Raw genomic sequence first — 15,568 nt, forward strand, 5'->3', positions numbered from 1 at the left:
GCTCTGCCATAACACCATCCCATTTTCGTGGATCGGGGCCATACAGGGTATGTTCCTCTGGCACGATTCCCATCATCAATAGGGAGCCGCCAGGGCCAAAGAATGGAATGAGGCTGTACTGCAGCATGGACAGCAGAGAAGACAGTAAGGGGCCTTAAAGGGCTAGAAGAGCCGAGGAGAAGGAAGGAGATCCAGTTTTTGTAGGCCTCAGCTGGACCTTCAGAGCTGGGACCAACTATAGGATGTGTTCAGAGGGTGACTTCTCTCCTACATGAAATCATGTTACACCTGACCTGGGAGCACTTGCTGCTGACACTAGGATCAAAAACTGAAACTTGTTCCACTCCTGAGCCAACTCCTGGGATCAGTACAAACTGGACAGTTTGCACCTGGGCAGGACCAGGACCGATGTCCTAGGGGGAGTGTTTGCTAGTGCTCTTGGGGAGGGTTTAAACTAAAATGGCAGGGGGTTGGGAACCTGTGCAAGGAGACAGAGGAAAGGGAATCAAGGATAAAAGCAAAAGACAGGAAGGAGAACAGTAAAAGTGGAAGGCAGAGAAATCAACGGTGTAAATCAAACAGGGCCACAGTAAATAATAATTCTAAAAGGACTAAGAGTGTTAAAAAATCAAGCCTGAAGGCTTTGTGTCTTAATGCACGGAGCATTCGTAATAAGGTGGATGAATTAGCTGCGCAAATAGATGTAAACGGATATGATATCATTGGGATTACGGAGACATGGCTCCAGGGTGACCAAGACTGGGAATTCAACATCCAGGGGTATTCAATATTCAGGAAGGACTGGAAAAAAGGAAAAGGAGGTGGCATAGCATTCCTGGTTAAAGAGGAGATTAACACAATAGTAAGGAAGGATATTAGCTCTGATGATATGGAATCTGTATGGATAGAGCAGAGAAATACCAAGGGGCAGAAAACGTTAGTGGGAGTTGTATACAGACCCCCAAACAGTAATGCCGAGGTTGGGGATAGCATTAAACGGGAAATTAGAGACGCGTGCAATAAGGGCACCGCAGTTATCATGGGTGACTTCAATCTACATATAGGATTAGGCTAACCAAATTAGTAACAATACTGTGGAGGAGGAATTCCTAGAGTGTATACGGGATGGTTTCCTGGACCAATATGTCGAGGAACCAACTAGAGATCAGGCCATCTTAGACTGGGTATTATGTAATGAGAAAGGATTAATTAGCAACCTTGGGGAGGAGCGATCATATGATAGAAATCTTCATTAAGATGGAGAGTGAAGTAGCTGACTCAGAGACTAGGGTCCTGAATTTAAATAAAGGAAGCTACAATGGTATGAGGCACGAGTTGGCTAGGATGGATTGGGGAACGTTACTTAAAGGGTTGACAGTGGATAGGCAATGGTAAACATTTAAAGATCGCATGGATGAACTACAGAATTTGTTCATCCCTGCTTGGCATAAAAATAAAACAAAAAAGGTGACTCAACCGTGGCTAACAAGGGAAATTAGGGATAGCATAAGGTCCAAGGAGAGGACATATAAACTGGCCAGAAAAAGCAGCAAACCTGAGGATTGGGAGCAGTAAGGATTCAGCAAAGGAGGACAAAGGGATTAATTAAGAGGGGGAAAACAGAATATGAGAGTAAGCTTCCAGGGAACATAAAAACTGACTGTAAAAGCTTCTATAGATATGTGAAGAGAAAAAGATTGGTGAAGTCAAGCGTAGGTCCCTTGCAGTCAGAATCAGGGGAATTTATAATGGGGAACAAAGAAATGGCTGACCAATTAAATACATACTTTGGTTCTGTCTTCACAAAGGAGGACACAAATAACCTCCCAGAGATGTCAGGGAACATAGAGTCTAATGAGAGGGAGGAATTGAATGAAATCAGTATTTGTAGGGAAATGCTGTTAGGGAAATTGACGGCATTGAAGGCCGATAAATCTCCAGGGCCTGATAATCTACATCCTAGGGTACTTAAGGAAGTGGCCCTAGAAATAGTAGATGCATTGCTGGTCATCTTACAAAATTCTATAGACTCTGGAACAGTTCCCATGGATTGGAGGGAAGCTAATGTAACCCCAATATTTTAAAAAGGTGGTAGAGAGAAAACGGGGAATTATAGACTGGTAAGCCTGACATCGGTAGTGGGGAAAATGCTAGAGTCCATTATAAAAGGTGTAATAGCAGAGCACTTGGAAAACAGTGACAGGATCGGACAAAGTCAACATGGATTTACAAAAGGTAAATCATGCTTGACTAATCTACTGGAATTTTTTGAGGATGTAACTGGTAGAATAGATAAGGGAGAACCAGTGGATGTGGTGTATTTGGACTTTCAGAAGGCTTTCGATAAGGTCCCACATAAGAGATTAGCATGCAAAGTTAAAGCACATGGGATTGGGGGTAAGGTACTGTCTTGGATAGAGAACTGGTTGGCAGACAGGAAGCAAAGAGTTAGAATAAACGGGTCTGTTTCCAAGTGGGGTACCGCAGGGATCGGTGCTAGGACCCCAGCTATTCACAATATATATTAATGATCTAGACGAGGGAATTAGATGTAGTATTTCCAAGTTTGCAGATGACACAAAGCTCGGTGGGTGTGTGTGCTATGAGGAGGATGCAGAGAAACTCCAGTATGATTTGGACAGGTTGGGTGATTGGGCAGATGCATGATAATGTGGATAAATGTGAGGTTATCCACTTTGGTGGCAAAAACAGGAAGACAGATTATCAATGGCAATAGATTGGGAAAAGGGGTAGTGCAACGAGACCTGGGTGTCCTTGTGCACCAGTCGCTGAAGGTAAGCATGCAGGCGCAGCAGGAGGTTAAGGCGGCAAATGGTATGTTGGCCTTCATAACGAGAGGATTCGAGTACAGGAGCAAGGATGTCTTGCTGCAGTTGTACAGGGCCTTAGTGAGACCACACCTTGAGTATTGTGTGCAGTTTTAGTCGCCTTATCTGAGGAAAGATGTTCTTGCCATGGAGGGAGTGCAGCGAAGATTCACCAGACTGATACCTGGGGTGGCAGGAATGACGTATGGAGAGAGATTGGGTCGATTAGGCTTATATTCGCTAGAGTTTAGAAGAATGAGAGGGGATTTCATTGAAACTTATAAAATTCTAACAGGACTAGACAGACTAGATGCAAGGAGGATGTTCCCGATGGCGGGGGAGTCCAAAACCAGAGGTCACAGTCTAAGGATAAGGGGTAAGCCATTTAGTACTGAGATGAGGAGGAATTTCTTCACCCAGAGAGTGGTGAACCTGTGGAATTCTCTACCACAGAAGGCAGTTGTGGCCAATTCATTAAATATATTCAAGAAGGAGTTAGATATATTTCTTAAGGCTAAAGGGATCAAGGGATATGGGGAGAAAGCAGGGACAGGGTATTGAGTTTGGATGATCAGCCATGATCTCATTAAATGGCGGAGCAGGCTCGAGGGGCTGAATGGTCTGCTCCTGCTCCTATCTTTTATGTTTCTATAACCGTAAACACAAAAACTCACCAAATTACTGGGCAGTTAACTTAGCATAGTGGAACCAACCAAACACATTTAACAAACTGAACATTAGTTCAGAAGGGCAACCTTCACAAACCTCTCAAACCTTTTAAAAGTAGTATGTGGCAATAATAATAATTCTATTAAAAAAAATAGAAAAGCTATTGCTAATTTGTGTTCTGCTGTCTCCGCTATTAGTCTGCAATTCAAAATTTACAAATTATTTAAACTGAATTTCTCTTAATAATTTAACCCTGTTACAGAACTTACTGCAGTATGACTAGAATTGTATTTCTGTTGTTCCATTAGTTGCCTGCTTGCTCATCAATTAAAAAATGATCACAAGCAATGGGATTCATCAACAAGCAACTAAACAGCTGGAAATTGACTAACCACATAGACAATGTCCTGGTTTAGTAGTCTTTATCGCCTGTAGGTTACTTAATCTATGTGCATGTTCTAACCACAAGACTAACCCTGCAGAGATAGCCCAACAATACAGGATGGAACACAGATGTTCGCCTGGTGGATCAGCAGTAGCCTTGGCCAAGACCAGATAACAGATCACAATGCACAGCCTTCTCTCAATAGTGAGCACTAGGGTGGGGAAATTGGGCCAAATTAATAATGAACAAAAATACCTCACCCTGTTCCCATTTTACATTTTTTTTTAATGAATAGGTGAAGCAATTTTCTAATGCCAGATATACAAGGATTCATATACATGGCATATGAAATGTTTAAATAGAGTCAAAATATCATCCATTCATCACAAAGATAATTCACATAAACAACTCTAGTTTCCTAGCAACAGTGTTGAAGTATCCACATGAAGCCACATCTCGAGAAGGTTTCCTGATGTTTTTCCATTTAGTAATCTGCTCATACTGGTTCCGCACACCAGATCATGGTGTGGAGCTGTGTTTTTGTGATGAAATATATTTTTTAAGGGTTTGTTTTTTTTTAAAAATAGAATGAGAAAAAGCAAATCAAAAACATATGGACTGTATGGGCAACTTACACAAAAAGGGGCAGACAGCCAGAGATAAACATCTTCTAGAAAAGACGACAATTGTAGATGGCCGAGTAATGATGTGCAAGTTCAGACCTGAGCCTTTGCAATATTTTCAAAAAAGTGCCCCAACTTTGTGAAAGATTTTGAGGTGGGCAAGAACATAGGAAGCATTTAGTGAAAGTTCTGGCTGATTGCTTTATATTGCTAAAAACAAACAGCTGTGCAACAGCCAGTACTTTCAAAGTTAAAAAAAAATAGCTGCCCAAATCCACTCCATTATTCCAACATTTATGACAAACTCCTGTACCAAAACGCAGCGTAATCATGCAATGTGCAACTGGCACGATGTGGGGGACTGGCCACAAACTGCTCCACAGGGAGGATCTGCCAGTGAAATAGTCATCCGCTGGTTGCTCTTGCACCAATGCCACTGCGTGCCAGTTTTTCCTCAACTAAATATACATCCCACCACCCCCTCCCCCTCCCCGCCCTAACTCTTTTGCTTCCCTCCTCTCCTAAAGTCAAAGAGTCATGTTTGTGTATAATTCACATGTAAACCTAGACAGCAAGAATCAGTTTGCTATTCAACTACAGGAGCATCACAGCCCAACCTGACATCCACACATACTCTGACACTTTTTATGGGGGGTTTTGTAGTTCTGTGTAATATTCAACCTCTAAATTCAAAATTCTCTTTATTTTTGTGCAGCTGTTTGCTTGGTGTTTCTGTTTTAATACTGACTGACTGCTAGTATTCTGGTGAGCTTTTCAACTTTTCTACAAAGTATTCTAATCAGCAGCAGAGCAATGCTGGCGAGGTCTGCCATTATAAGCTGCAACACCTCAGTTTTGTTTGTGTCCTGTTGGTCATTCATCTCCCTTTTTTTGATTACGATCAGCCTTTTTAAACAAGAAAAAAAAAGTTTGCTGGAATGGTTATAAACATTTTCCACCTTGTTTTCATTATATAAAAAATCCATGCAGAGAGCAAGAATACCTCTGGTCATTATGTATTGCAACATCATAATGTGTTTAGGAAAATTTCTAGCAAAATCAATGCTTCATAAAATTACACAGAATCTACAGCACAAAAACAGACTATTCGGCCCAACAGGTCCATGCTGTTTATGCTCCACAGGAGCCTCCTCCCACCCCTCTTCATTAAAATCTAACCCTATCAGCATATCCTTATATCCCTTTCTCCCTTGTGTTTATCTAGTTTCCCCTTAAATGCATCTATGTGATTTGCCTCAACTACTCCGTGGTAACGAGTTCCACATTCTAATCACCCTCTGAGTAAAGAAGTTTCTCCTGAATTTCCTACTGGATTTATTAGTGACTATCTTATATTTATGGCCCCTGGTTTTGCTCATCCCCACAAAGGGAAGCATCTTCTCGATGTCAAAAAAGAGCGCCAAAAAAATGAACATAGAAATTGTAGTGTATGTACTTTGAAGGAGGAACTATATTCTGCAGCCCCTGTATACTGCAGTACCAGTAGTGACCACCCCTGTATATAAGCCTGTGTAGTAACTTTGTATAGTAGTTCCAGTTTTGTCTCCACTCAGTAAACACCTGTTATAACCAACTCCTGCAGTCCGTGTCTCAATTACACACGGACGTAACACTGGCGACGAACAGATCCGAACTTACCTACAGTTCTGCACCACCTCATGGGGATCCATCCCTGAAGCGAAGTTGTTAGAGGTCGAGGCCAGAAGGAAGAAAAGAAAAAAAACAAAAAAAAAAACAGAAGAAACGGGCGTCGACCGTGGGCAACCGCCTCTGATTCATCGAATTCGAAGATTTGCAGGAGAGGCTGTCGAGAGCGGGGCTTGGTTATCCTGTCTATGGTGTTCCAGCTAATCGGGCTGGTGGCAGGTAGTACACTGATCCTTCCTGGGCTGCGGCGGGCTAGAGCTCGATCGGGTGGCTTTTCAACGGGGCCGAGCAGCGTTGTCGGGAAGAGGAAAGAGAGGGTGGAGCGCACAGGGCGCGGCCGGTGCTACGAAGCCGGGCAGCGTACAGACCCAAGAAGAGGGAGGAAAGTGTCCCGTAGGGTTTGCTCTGACGACAGGAACAGTAATTGAAATGAAAGAAATTAGAAGCGCAGAAAGCAGCGAGGAGCTGCAGTTTGCCACGGGGACCGCGGAGAGCGGCGTTAGCAGCAGCGCGGGGGGGGGGGGAAGTGCACGAAGACCATAGGGCGTCGCCATCAAGGCATAAAAACGCCAGCAACAGCGCTAGCAGCAGTGGAGAAGACAGAAAGCGCGGGAGGCGCCATCTTAATCCAGCGGGGAAGAAGGCAAAGCGCGGGAGGCGCCATTTTGTTCAATCGGGGAAGAAGGCAAAGCGCGGGAGGCGCCATCTTAGATCTCCAAGATGCCGAAGACTGGCAATATCACTGCCTTCGATAATGCAATAGAAGACTGGACCACGTATGTGGAAAGAGTCGAAGTATATTGCAAGGCAAATGAAGTAGCCGATGAGAAAAAGGCATCGGTACTACTAAACTTAATGGGCGCAGGAACGTACGGTCTATTGCGGAACCTGATCACTCCAGCCAAACCGATGGCGAAGAGTTTTAACGAAATTGTTGATATCCTACAGGAACACCTAAATCCTACACCGCTACTGGTAGCAGAAAGATTTAAATTCCACAAGAGAAATCAGCATAAAGATGAGAGCAATGCTGATTACCTTACGGAACTACACAAGCTATCAATGCACTGCCAGTTCGGAGCAGGACTGGCAGATACCCTACGGGACAAATTTGTCTGTGGACTCCTGAGTGAAGGAACCCAGAAGAGGTTACTCTCAGAGAAAGAGCTGACGCTAGATAAGGCTTTCAGCGTGGCAGTATCGTACGAAGCAGCAGCAAGGGGAGCTGCGGAAATACAGCAAAAGCCACAGGAATACGGCACCCATGAAATGACACGGGGATTTGAAAAATGTTATCGCTGCGGCAGAACAACCCATGACCAGAAGGACTGCTGGTCCAAGGACAAAATATGCAGGCAATGCGGAAAGATGGGACACATTGCACGAGTTTGCAGGTCTGGGAAGAAGACCAACGACAACAAAAAGGCTACTAAGGAACAGTACAGGAAAGTACAAAAGATGACGGACAGTAGTTCCGAAGACCAGAAGAGCGATAGTGAATCCGGGAACAAGAGACTAAGCTGTCTCAAACTTCACAACGTAATTGCAAAAGAGGATCACCGAACCATTTGGGTCACCCTCACGATAGCAGGGTCCCAAGTCAAAATGGAATTGGATACAGGATCAGCCCTGACCGTCATGAATCGACGAGACTACGAGCGGCTATTCTCACACATACCCTTGAAAGACACATCCATTGTCTTGAAGACGTATACGGGGCAGAAAGTATACCCCAGAGGAAAAATAAGGGTGCCTGTCGAATACAACGGCAAGGATATACAGAAATTGTATCTGTACACACTGCAAGATGGTGGACCACCGTTATTGGGACGTGAATGGATCAGAAAGATAAGTTTAGACTGGCACTCCATTCAGGCACTGACGGTGGCTGGTAAAAAGGATGACGACGTCACGCCTGGACGATTGTCAAATATCTTAGCTAACGCTAAAAAGAGGTATTTCAACAAGGACTGGGAACTCTTAAAGGCGTAACCGCCTCCATAAAAATAGAAGAGAATGCAATTCCCAAGTTTTTCAAAGCAAGACCGGTACCGTATGCAATTCGCCCAGCCGTCGAGGCAGAGCTGGAGAATCTGGAGAATGCAGGCGTGTTATCTAAGGTAGACTGGAGCGAGTGGGCGACACCCATCGTTCCTGTCATGAAGAAAACGTTAAACAATAAGTCTGAGGAGCCAAGGAAGGTTCGCATCTGTGGGGGCTTCAAGGTGACGGTGAACCCAGTCCTTCACACAGTACAGTATCCTCTCCCGAGGATAGAAGATATTTTCGCCTCACTATCTGGAGGGAAGCGTTTTACAAAAATTGACCTAGCACAAGCATATTTGCAGATGGAGGTTGAAGAATCCTCTAGGAAGTATCTCACGATAAACACTCACAAAGGTCTTTACCAGTATAATCGACTGGTATTCAGAGTAGCATCAGCTCCGGCGATATGGCAAAGAGCGATGGAACAAGTCCTGCAAGGGATTCCGGGGACTCAGTGTTACTTGGACGACATCCTAGTGACAGGTGAAAATGACAGTGAACACCTTGCCAACCTAGAGCAGGTGCGCACTAGACTAAGAGAACATGGGCTACGAGCCAATCGCCCCAAGTGCGAGTTTTTTAAGGAACAGATATCGTATTGTGGCCACGTGATTGATGAAGAGGGGTTACATAAGTCCCCTGACAAAATTGAAGCGGTAGTTAAGGCTCCAGCGCCTGAAAATGTGTCGCAACTGAGGTCATTCCTCGGATTGGTGAATTACTACCATAAGTTTTTGCCAAATTTGTCCAAAATTCTGCACCCACTGAACGCCCTACTACAAACTGGAGTAGCATGGAAATGGAGCGATGAATGTAAGCGGGCCTTTCAGAAGAGTAAAGACCTAATCACTTCAAGAAAAGTATTGGCTCACTACAACCCATCACTACCGATAAGACTGGCGTGTGATGCGTCTCCCTACGGCATTGGAGCGGTACGGTCACATAAATTCCTTGATGGTTCAGAGAGGCCGATAGCTTTTGCATCACGCTCGTTAACTTCAGCCGAGCGTAACTACGCCCAGATTGACAGAGAGGCCCTCAGCCTGGTGTGGGGGTGAAGAAGTTCAATCACTACCTGCACGGTCAGAAATTTACTCTACTAACTGATCATCAACCTCGTCTCCATTTTCAACCCTCAGAAGGGCGTCCCGATAATGACAGCACAACGGCTACAGAGGTGGTCCCTTTTCCTAGGGGCACACCAATATGACATCGAGTACAAAGGAACTAAACAGCATGGGAATGCTGATGGATTGTCGCGCCTACCGTTGCAGACGGTGGAAGAAGCACCTGCAGTGGATCCTGTGGAGATATTCCACTCGACCATAGTCGAATGTCTACCTGTGACGAATGCAAACATAGAAAAGGAAACACGAAATGACCCGACACTCTCCAGGGTCTATGATTTAACGGTGAAGGGATGGCCAGCACATGGCAAACCACTGCTGCCAGCATTCTCGCCGAGAAGAGAACAGCTGTCAGTGTGCAGAGGAACCTTGATGTGTGGATCCAGAGTAGTAATTCCACCCAAATTGAAGGATAGAGTGCTCAATGAGGGTCATCTGGGAGGGGTAAAAATGAAGAACTTAGCCAGAGCGTTTGTGTGGTGGCCGGGAATCGATAGAGAAATCGAAGAGATGACCAAGAGCTGTACAGGATGCCAGAAGGTCCAAAACGCCCCACCACAAGCCCCTCTACATCCATGGGAGTGGCCCTCATCTCCATGGCAAAGGGTGCACATTGATTTTGCTGGTCCATTTATGGACTCGATGTTTTTAATTGCGGTGGATGCACATTCAAAGTGGCCAGAGGTAATAAAAATGTCCTCAACCACCACAGAAAAAACTATCACAGTCTTACCAACCATATTCGCCAGAAATGGGCTGCCTGAACAGATTTGCTCCGACAATGGACCACAGTTTGTGTCTGAAGAGTTCCGGAGGTTCTTAAAGAACAATGGTGTTAAGCATTACACATCCGCCCCATATCATCCAGCCACCAATGGATTGGCTGAGAGGTTCGTTCAAACATCAAGGCAATGTGTAATGAAGACATACTCCTACAACACAAGGTGGATAACTTCTTGTTTGCCTACCGGAATGCGACACATGCGGTTACCAACCAAACTCCAGCTATGATGTTCTTCAATCGAAGACTACGATGCCGCTTGGATTTGGTTAAGCCAAACATCAGAAGAGATGTGGAGAACAGGCAGTTTCAGAATATGAATGAAAGGCCGACCAGGAGTTTTAAGATAGGTCAACCAGTTTTGGCCCGGGACTACCGCACAGAGAAATGGCAGCCAGGAACGATCTGCACACGGCAAGGACCTCTAATGTATACCGTGGACGTTGGAGAGAGCATTGTAAGACACCATGCTGACCAGATTCTAGTCACTGGAAAACATCAAATCCACACCACGATCCGATGCACCTGGTGATGAAACCGAAGTACCAATTGCATCTACCTCAGAATCGGTGATATTGGAAGCAGACGAACCAAACAACGACGTTGATCCCGAATCAACTTTGCCAGAAGAACCTGATACCCCAAAGAGGCGTTATCCAGACAGAATCAGGAAGCCTCCTCAAAGACTGAAGTTATAATTGCTTCACTTCAGCTAATGTGTATAGCAACTGTAATTGTAAATATGTTATTTAATTATTAATCGAATGTTATGTACGGTTTAGCTAAAAGGGGAGGAATTGTAGTGTATGTACTTTGAAGAAGGAACTATATTCTGCAGCCCCTGTATACTGCAGTACCAGTAGTGACCACCCCTGTATATAAGCCTGTGTAGTAACTTTGTATAGTAGTTCCAGTTTTGTCTCCACTCAGTAAACACCTGTTATAACCAACTCCTGCAGTCCGTGTCTCAATTACACACGGACGTAACAGAAATGATGCAGTCTGAAACACGGAACAAAACAGGAAACAAACTACACCTCACCCTTAATGGTCTTCGCACCCAAAGCGAAAATGAATTTTTCCGTTTCGTGTTCATGGTGACTCTTTCAATAAAATTATCAAATGGAGGAGTTATTCACCTTAGAAAAAAAATTCAGACACTGCAGCACAAGGCCTCTGCCAAGAGATACCAACATAAAGCCATCAAAAGCACTGAAGATTAGAAACTGAAATGAAATAATCTGCTCAAACAGAACTCGAGCTTTACAATGCTTTCCTCTTCCCACTGGGAAGGTGAAATATACAGGGGCTGCATCAAAACTAAGCATTGGAAGTGAACAATACGAGTTAGGACAAGAAGCTCTGAAAGCTAGTGGATTCTCATTTACATTTGGCTTCCTCCAGCCTTGTTACTGCTATGTAATGAAGACCAATTTGTTTGCTTGTAACCCCTGTAGATTATCAGACGGAACTGCCACAATTAGATCACAGTTGTTGATTCTCTGTGTGAATATTAGACATCAATACCCATCACCGAAGCGAAAGAAAAGCACAACGAAACAAAAATATCTCCACAAACTTCACGGGCAAGTCTCCCAGGTCATTGCTCAAGGTGACTCAGAGGATACAGGAAGGGCAGTGTGCTACAAGTAGGACATCATACAACACTGAGATGACGACATCCTGAATTATTGCAGTATCAGTATTTTTTAGCTCTTCAGTGGCATTACTCATGACGAGTCGGATGTCTTAAAAGAACAAGAATCTTGTGCCAAGTAAAACTATCAGGGACAGTAAAATATAAGCGCTGGGTGTGTCCAGAGATCTGGCAGCACAAGGAGGAGTGATCCCAGGAACGGGGCAGAGGGGGATTCGGGAAACACTGGGGCAGGCCCTGGGATCTGGAAACGGGGGTCCCAGAATTTGGAGCCCTGGCAAAATCCCAGGGGTCAGACCAGGAAACAGGGATTATGGAGATTACAGCCAAGGGGTTTAGGTGCACTGGGGGAGGTCCCAGGTTCTGCAGGGGGGGGAGGGGGAGCGCCCTGGAATCCAGCAAGAATGCAAAGGGCTTTGGGATAATTGAGGTGTCCAATCCCTGCTGTATGGGGGTTGTTGCTGGGATCTGGAAAGAGAGCGAGAGTGAGTAGTTTGAAGAAAAATGCTGCTTTATCAGTAATTTTGTTACAACTACACAATTATTATGACTTCAATTTAGTGGTGTAAGGTCTAAAGTGCAGTGCCCAGAATTGGACACAATCCTGCAGTTGAGGCCAAACCAGTGTTTTATAAAAGTTCATTGCTTTTGTACTCTATACCTTTATTCATGAAGCCCAGGATCCCGTAAGCTTTTTAACCACTTTCTCAACCTGCCCTGTCACCTTCAACGATTTGTGCACATTATACCCCCAGGTCTCTCTGTTCATGCACCCTTCAGTTTATATTGCCTCTCCTCATTCTTCCTACCAAAATGCATCAGTTCGCACTTTTCTGTGTTAAATCTTATCTGCCACGTGTCCGCCCATTCCACCAGCCTGTCTATGTCCTCTTGAAGTCTATCACTATCCTCCTCACTGTTCACTATACTTCCAAGTTTAGTGTCATCTGCAAATTTTGAAATTGGTAATGTCGTAGATGTAATATACTTGGATTTTCAAAAGGCCTTCAATAAGGTATCGCATAGTAGACTCATAACGAAGGTCAGAGCATGTGGAGTCAGGGTACAAGTAGCAAAATGGATAGCAAACTGGCTACAAAACAGAAAGCAGAGAGTTGGGGTTAAAGGTAGTTACCCAGACTGGCAGACGGTAGAGGGTAGAGGCGGTGTTCCACAGGGTCGGTGCTGGGACCACTGTTGGTCACCATTTATCTAAACGATTTGGACTCAGGAATCAGAAGGAGAATTTGAAGATTTGTGCCGACACCAAATTGGGGGTGTAGTTAATACAGAGGAGGACTGCAAGAAATTATAAGACGACGTTAACAAACGTGCAGAATGGGCGTGTAATTGGCAAATGAACTTCAACATAGAGAAGTGTGAGGTGGCACATTTTGATAAGCATAAGGAGGCCAAATACTCGTTGGAAAATCAGAGTCTAAATGGGATAGAAGAGCAAAGGGATCAAGGGGTGCAGATACACAATCATTAAAAGTGGCTATGCAGGTTAACAAAACCATAAAAATGCAAACAATGGGGATAATTTCTAGAGGAATAGAATTGAAAAGCAGAGAGTAGTGAGAATGTGGAACTCGCTACCACATGGAGTAGTTGAGGTGAATTAAGGGGAAGCTAGACAAGTACATGAAGGAGAAAGGAATTGTAGGAGATGTTTATAGGGCAAGATGAAGTAGGATGGGAGGAGGAGCATAAACACTGGCACAGATCAGTTGGGACAAATGGTCTGTTCCTGGGCTGTAAATTCTATGAAATTCTATGTTATTTTGCCTCAGCCAAACTTACTTGATAAAAACAATTATAACCAGTTTCAATGCTTTTGTTACAAAGAAAATCTAGGTTTTTTTCCCCCCAACAGAAAAAAATAATTGTTCTTTGAGTTCTGACAATAGGCTTCGCTGTAACCTTTGTACTCCCCCTCTTAAACTGTGCAGTTTGTATCCCAGAACACATTCGGCACCAATTAGGTAAATTACCAGAACATTCACATGAATTATGGAATCAATTCTGTATTTCTTTGTGGACATGAATGGAAATCCCACGAGCTTGATTTGTAAGCAACAGGTAGCTATGGTGAAAGAATACAACAATGAGGCACACCATGGTCAGGAATATGGCAAGTGCACAGAAAAGATATATAAAGATACATTTTCTAAATTAGCACCGCTGTTTAAACAGCAGCAATCTGTGACTTGGATGAAGGGACCGAGTGTACTGTAGCCAAATTTGCTGCTGATATAAAGATAGGTGGGTTAGCAAGTTGTGAGGAGGACAGAGAGTCTGTAAAGGGATATAGACAGGTTAAGTGAGTGCAAAAACTTGGCAGATTGAGTACAATGTGGGAAAATGTGAGATTATCCACTTTGAAAGGAAGAATGAAAAAGCAAATGATTATTTAGATGGAGTGAGACTACAAAATGCTGCGGTACAAAGGGATCTGGGGGTCCTAGCACATGAAACACAAAAAGTTAGCATGCAGGTACAGCAAGTAATTAGGAAGGCTAATGGGATGTTGGCCTTTATTGCAAGGGGTATGGAGTATAAAAGTAGGGAAGTTTTGATGCAACTTTACAGGGCGTTGGCGAAACCGCACCTGAAGTATTGCGTACAGTTGTGGTCTCCATATTTAAGGAAGGATATTCTTGCATTGGAGGCAGCGCAGAGAAGGTTCACTAGGTTGATTCCTGGGATGAAAGGGTTGACGTATGACAAAAGGTTGAGCAGATTGGGCCTATACTCATTGGAGTTTAGAAGAATGAGAGGTGATCTTATTGAAACATATAAGATTCTGAGGGGGATTGACAGGGTGGATGCTGGGAGGATATTTCCCATAGTGGGTGTATCTAGAACTAGTGGGCATAGTTTCAGAATAAGGGGTCGCCCATTTAAGATGGAGTGAAGGAATTTCTTCTCAGAGGCTCGTGAATCTTTGGAATTCTCTACCCCAAAAAGCTGTGGAGGCGGAGTAACTGAATATGTTCAAGGCTGAGATTGACAGACATTTGAACTACAAAGGAGTCAAGGGGTATGGGGAGAGTGGGAAAGTGGTGTTGAGGACAAGATTGGATCTGCCATGATCTTATTGAATGGCGGAGCAGGCTCGAGGGGCCGATTGGCCTACTCCTGCTCCTGTTTCTTATGTTCTTATGTAATCAATGTTTGTTAATGCTCGCTATGTAAGTGATGCTGCTGTTAAGGCAATGATTGGCCGTGAAAGAGCTGTCTCATCAAATCCATTTTCAGAGGGAGAATTTTTGAAGAACAGCAGGTTAAATCCTCCAGAAATAAATTCTAGCCCGCACCGGAAGGCGGAGCCAAAGGCTCACCCAAAATTGGGCCTCATTTCAACAATAGCGACGAGCTGCGACACCTGTCTCACCTCTGGAGGCAGCTCACCCGACGGTAAGTCTTGGGAGGTGGGTGGAGGAAAATGCAGAAGGGCCGAGTGTGGGCCAACAGCGGTCCGCAGTAGTGCTGTGGAGCCGGGAGAGGCACTCTGTCCCCCACCGTTTCTTCAGTGGCCTCCAGCGATCCCTTTAAGGACCGCTGTTTAGGCTGCAGTAGAACTGGAAAAACTAGTCAGAGCTTGCTCGGCGCATGCGCCATCTGGTTCTTCATGCATTTTCCAGAAACAGGCGCGGGACCCTTCTTTGCATATATAAAATAATCCAACGCCGATTTCAGCTAGCTGCCAGGGAGGCCTAAAAACAGTGAGGACCAATATGGCGGAAGCCATGCCAACGCTGCACATTAGATGCAGTACCTC

General features: G+C 44.5%; 1 protein-coding gene across 1 annotated transcript in view; it reads right to left on the bottom strand.

Annotated features, from left to right (window-relative positions):
- Window positions 1-15,568, bottom strand: part of msh3 (mutS homolog 3 (E. coli)) — a 459,900-nt gene that overhangs the window by 396,521 nt on the left and 47,811 nt on the right. The gene's annotated exons all lie outside the window — the stretch shown is intronic.

This window comes from Somniosus microcephalus, chromosome 1 (genome assembly GCF_052327205.1).
Source record: "Somniosus microcephalus isolate GS21.2 chromosome 1, FLI_Smic_1.0, whole genome shotgun sequence".
NCBI lineage: Eukaryota > Metazoa > Chordata > Chondrichthyes > Squaliformes > Somniosidae > Somniosus > Somniosus microcephalus.